The sequence below is a fragment of the Mirounga leonina genome, unplaced genomic scaffold (assembly GCF_011800145.1).
Source record: "Mirounga leonina isolate KUSES-001 unplaced genomic scaffold, KU_Mleo_1.0 Mir_205, whole genome shotgun sequence".
NCBI classification, from domain to species: domain Eukaryota; kingdom Metazoa; phylum Chordata; class Mammalia; order Carnivora; family Phocidae; genus Mirounga; species Mirounga leonina.
In genome coordinates, this window is record NW_023270515.1 from 1,045,586 (window position 1) to 1,051,227 (window position 5,642).

The 5,642-nt window shown below is 41.3% G+C and overlaps 1 pseudogene; it reads right to left on the reverse strand.

Annotated features, from left to right (window-relative positions):
* Positions 1 to 3,586: 3,586 nt before the first annotated feature.
* Positions 3,587 to 5,642, reverse strand: LOC118026140 (annotated as a pseudogene).

Sequence of the window (5,642 nt, forward strand, 5' to 3'; positions counted from 1 at the left end):
AATACCTATTCTACTACAGCTGTTTCAAAAAATAGAAATGTAAGGAAAACTTCCAAACTCTTTCTATGAGGCCAGCATTACCTGATCCCCAAACCAGAGAAAGACCCCATCAAAAAGGAGAATTACAGACCAATATCCCTGATGAATATGGATGTAAAAATTGTTACCAAAATACTAACCAGTAAGTTCCAACAGTACATTAAAAGGATTATTCACCATGACCAAGTGGGATTTACTCATGGGCTGCAAGGGTGGTTCAACATCTGCAAATCAATCTATATGATACACTACATAAATAAAAGAAAGGGACAAGAACCATATGATCCTCTCAACACATGCAGAAAAAGCATTTGACAAAGTACAGCATCGTTTCTTGATTAAAACTCTGCAGTGCAGAGATAGAGGGAACATACCTCAATATCATAAAAGCCACATAAAAAATCCCATAGTGAATATCATTCTCAATGGGGAAAAACTGAAAGCTTTTCCCCTAAGCTCAGGTACATGGCAGGGATGTCCACTCTCACCACTGCTATTCAACATAGTACTAGAAGTCCTAGCCTCAGCAGTCAGAAAACAAAAAGAACTAAAAGGCATCCAAATTGGCAAAGAAGAAGTCAAACTCTCACTCTTTGCAGATGACATGATACTCTATGTGGAAAACCCAAAAGACTCCACCCCAAAAATGCTAGAACTCCTACAGGAATTCAGCAAAGGGGCAGGATAGAAAATCAATGCACAGAAATCTGTTGCATTTCTATACACTAACAGTGAGACAGAAAAAAAGAAATTGAGGAGTTGATCCTATGTACAATTGCACCCAAAACCATAAGATACCTAGGAATAAACCTAACCAAAGGATTTCAATCCTTACCATAGAATCTATACTCAGAAAACTATAGAACACTCATGAAAGAAATGGGGGAAGATGCAATGAAATGGAAAAACGTTCCATGCTCATGGATTGGAAGAACACATATTGTTAAAATGTCTATGTTACCTCGAGCAATCTATACATTCAATGCAATCACTATCAAAATACCATCAACTTTTTTCACAGAGCTGGAACAAATAATCCTAAAATTTGTATGGAACCAGAAAAGACCCCGAATAGCCAAAGGAATGTTGAAAAAGAAAACCAAAGCTGGGGGCATCACAGTTCTGGACTTCAAGCTCTGCTACAAAGCTATAATCATCAAGACAGTATGGTACTGGCACAAAAACAGACACATAGGTCAATGGAACAGAATAGAGAACCCAAAATGGATCCTCAACTCTATGGTCAACTAATCATCATAAAAGCAGAAAAGAATATCCAATGGAAAAAAGGCAGTCTCTTCAACAAATGGTGTTGGGAAAATTGGATAGCCACATGCAGAAGAATGAAACTGGACCATTTCCTTACACTATACCCAAAAATAGACTCAAAATGGATGAAAGACCTAAATGTGAGACAGGAGTCCATCAACATCCTAGAGGAGAACAAAGGCAGCAACCTCTGTGACCTCAGCTACAGCAACTTCTTGCTAGATACATCTCCAAAGGCAAGGGAAACAAAGGCAAAAATGAACTATGGGGACTTCATTGAGATAAAAAGCTCTTGCACAGCAAAGGAAACAGTTGAGAAAACCAAAAGACAACCAACAGAATGGGAGAAGATATTTGCAAATGTCTTATCAGAGAAAGGGCTAGTATCCAAAATCTATAAAGAGCTTACCAAACTCAACACCCAAAGAACAAATAATCCAATCAAGAAATGGGCAGAAGACATGAACAGACATTTCTGCAAAGACATACAAATGACCAAAAGACATGTGAAAAAAATGTTCAACATCACTCAGCATCAGGGAAATACACAATCAAAACCACAATGAGATAACACACCACACCAGTCAGAATGGCTAAAATTAACAAGTCAGGAAGCGACAGATGTTGGCAGGGATGCGGAGAAAGGGGAACCCTCCTACACTGTTGGTGGGAATGCAAGCTGGTGCAGCCACTCTGGATAACAGTATGGAGGTTCTTCAAAAAGTTGAAAATAGAGCTACCCTAAGACCCAGCAATTGCATTACTGGGTATTTACCCGAAAGATACAGATGTAGTGATCTGAAGGGGCACCTGCACCCCAATGTTTATAGCAGCAATGTCCACAATAGCCAAACTATGGAAAGAGCCCAGATGTCCATGGACAGATGATGTGGTATATATACACAATGGTATACTACTCAGCCATCAAAAGAATGAAGTCTTGCCATTTGCAATAACATGGATGGAGGTAGAGGGTATTATGCTAAGCAAAATAAGGCAATCAGAGAAAGACCATTATTATATGATCTCACTCATTTGTGGAATTTAAAAAACAAGACAGAGGCTCATAATGGAAGGTAGGAAAAAATAAAAGAAGATGAAATCACAGAGGGAGATAAACCGTAAGAGACTCTTTTTTTTTTTAACTGTTTTTTTTTAAAGATTTTATTTATTTATTAGAGAGAGAGAATGAGAGAGAGCACATGAGAGGGGGGAGGGTCAGAGGGAGAAGCAGACTCCCCGCTGAGCAGGGAGCCCGATGCGGGACTCAATCCTGGGACTCCAGGATCATGACCTGAGCCGAAGGCAGTCGCTTAACCAACTGAGCCACCCAGGCGCCCCGTAAGAGACTCTTAATCATAGGAACAAACTGAGGCTTTCTGGAGGGGCAGGAGGATGGGGTAACTGAGTGGTGGACTTTAATAAGGAGGGCACATGATGTAGTGAGCACTGAGTATTATATAGGACTGATGAATCACTTACCTCTACCTCTGAAACCAATAATACATTATATGTTATTTAATTGTATTTAAATTAAAAATAAAAACAGAACAAAACAAAACAAAAAAAGAATTGAACCTTCTAAAACTCAGAAAGATAGAGACTAACCCAAATGTTTTTCATGTTTACATGATCTGGAAAAATGTTCAACATTAAAACTAGTTTAAGTTGTCGGTTTAAATAAAATAGACATGTCTTTAGAGATATCTGCATTAAACATAAAACTCTTATTCTAATAAGGTTTACTAAAGGTCAGATAAGCTCGTGTCATCTCTGGTGCCATTTTCAGCAAAAAATAACTTAAAATAATGGTTGACTTTGTCTGTCTCATGATCTTTTCCTGGGTAATTGTTATGAGCAAATAGGGTAAGTAAATAAAAAGGTTTATAACTTTCAAAATCTTTGGTAACCTGAAACTTTGAAGTGTTGCTACGTTAAATGATAAATTGGGTTGAATTCATTGGATATCTAGGTCTTTGCCAAATAAGATAGAATACTAGAGTATTGATTACTGAATGTAGGTTTGTCTGCTTTTGCCTTCTTATTGCAGAGAAACTGGGAATATGTGGTTCTGTTTGGTAAACATGCTTTGTGTTTTACTGAAAGTTATACTATAAAAAAACCACATTAGCTAGAAATCATGAAATGTATTCAGAAATTTCTTGTGTAAAGTATTCTGGTGTAACAGTTCACAAGTGGTTACTACTTAATTTTTACTAGAAATTACTAGAAATTAAGGTTTCTTTTTTTAATTTTTATTTTTTTTATAAATCTATAGTTTTATTAAGACAAAAACTGACAATGTGGTATGAAGTTTACATTTAAACAAAGTTTCCACAGAAACCTAACACATGCCTAAAAAGATTTTACAATGGAGTTCTAGAATGCAGGTCTAGACAATGTCAAGAACTGATGGATCTCATGACTCAAAACAGCATATTGGGTATTAGTTAATTCTTAGGCTTAAAAAAATGTTTTATTTTGTTTTGTGTTTTAAAGTGAACCACTGCCCCAGTATGAAAGTTTAATCTTCTCCTGAGACCAGGGCTTTTGAAATCCTTCCACTCTTGAAGTGATTCAATGAACTTGTGCTGTCAGTGACTGAACCCTGCCACCAGTGATTGATTTCAGAGTTCAAAGTTCCAATAACAGGCTCCAAGAGTTTTCCACCCTAAGAGCAGGGGCCTTTGTCTTTCTCTGCTCTCCCACTTTCTATACTACCCTCTTCCCCTCTCCAAATACCTCAGGCAGTGGCGTGGATGGACAAGCTGATGTTTAAAACTTCATAATTGGAAAAGAAAGGGCCTTCTTATCAATTTCAAGAATTAGCACCTCTAAGACAGAACAATCTGCTTATGTATACACTCCAATAAGACTTTTCCTCTTCAATCAGTTTCCATCCCCAAAATGGCAGTTTTGGTAACTTATTAACTGGCTTAGTCCTTTGTTGGGAACAGCGTTAAGCTCAGGTGGGGAACACCTTGGCTTAAAGTTTCGGGCATTCCCAGCTTTTAAACAGCTTTTAAACAGTCTCTCACAGTCCTCATTTAGGTCGCCAATTACATTTTTTTGAAAAGATAAAATATTCGGGACACAGAACCGAATCACTACAAGTTTGTTCTTTCCATTGTTTCACCATTTCCCCAATCAGGCCCCGAATTTTAACAAAATGATCCTACCCATCTCTGTTCCTTCCCACCCCCAACCCTCCCACCCCCAAATGATACACCAGTAATAGCCAGTAATAGCCAAAAACTACACACATGCTAGGCTGTAAAAATGCAGAGTGAACACTATTGGGAAGAAGGCTGTGCGTTGTGGAGATGCGCTCTGAAGATCTGCAGTATCTGTTGCTCTCCCACACACCCATTCTGCAAGTTCTGTCCTTCATGGAAGGCCCTTTGCCTTTCTCAGCAAAGCACAGAATGGGCTGCCTTACAACACGTCTCCTCCTTCCCCTCCGCTGGGGTGGGTGTGCCAACTACACAGCCTGGAAAGGCTTTAAAACGCTTGGGCTGCTGCGGGGCACAGAAACGATACCGACTCTTCAAAGGACATCTTCTCAAGCCACCTCTATGGTGTCAAGACCAGTAGAACTCCTTCCCTCCCCGCTTGAATCCCACAGTCGGATGTGGCGGGGCAGGTACTCGGGAGACTGAATTCTTGTCATCTGTTTTGTCATCGTCCTCCGAGGGGCAAGAATGCCACGTCAGCCTTTCCTCATAGAAGGATATGACCGCCTGCGGGCACTTGACGTTGGCCTCCCCGGCAGGGACCAGGTCGGCCTCATCAGCATTTTCCCCTTTCATCAGGAACATGAGCTCTCCGCTGGGGTCTGTAGCTCCAGTGCGCCGCTCTGGCTCCGAACCCCGGGCAAAGCCTCGTGGCCTTTCTGGCTCTTCTTTCTTCTTCTTTGGTCGGCTCTCTTCTCCCTTATCTTCAGAATCAGGGTCAGCTTTGCGCTTGCCTCCCTCTGATTTCTGTCTCATGTGCTGTTTTCTGTGACTGCAGAAACTCGGCAATGAGATCAGGGCAGCCCAGGTTCTCTTCTGGCCCCCACGTGTTACCCTCGTCCGGGGACCCCTTCCACCGGAGGAGGTCCCCCACTTTGCCCTTTACCACTGGTGGTCAAGAACTGTTTCCACCACATGTTCCTCTTCCTCCTCTTCTAGCACCTCCTCCTCTTTCTTCTTCTTTTGTTTCTTCCCCATAGTGCCCGCCAGCTTTCTCGTCTAAAGGGTGACGCTGCTCAGAGCAGCGCGCGACAGCCCGAGAGGAATGGGTGCCGCGCCAATGGCGCGCCCCCCGCCGGGGAGTGGCGCCCAGGAAAGCAA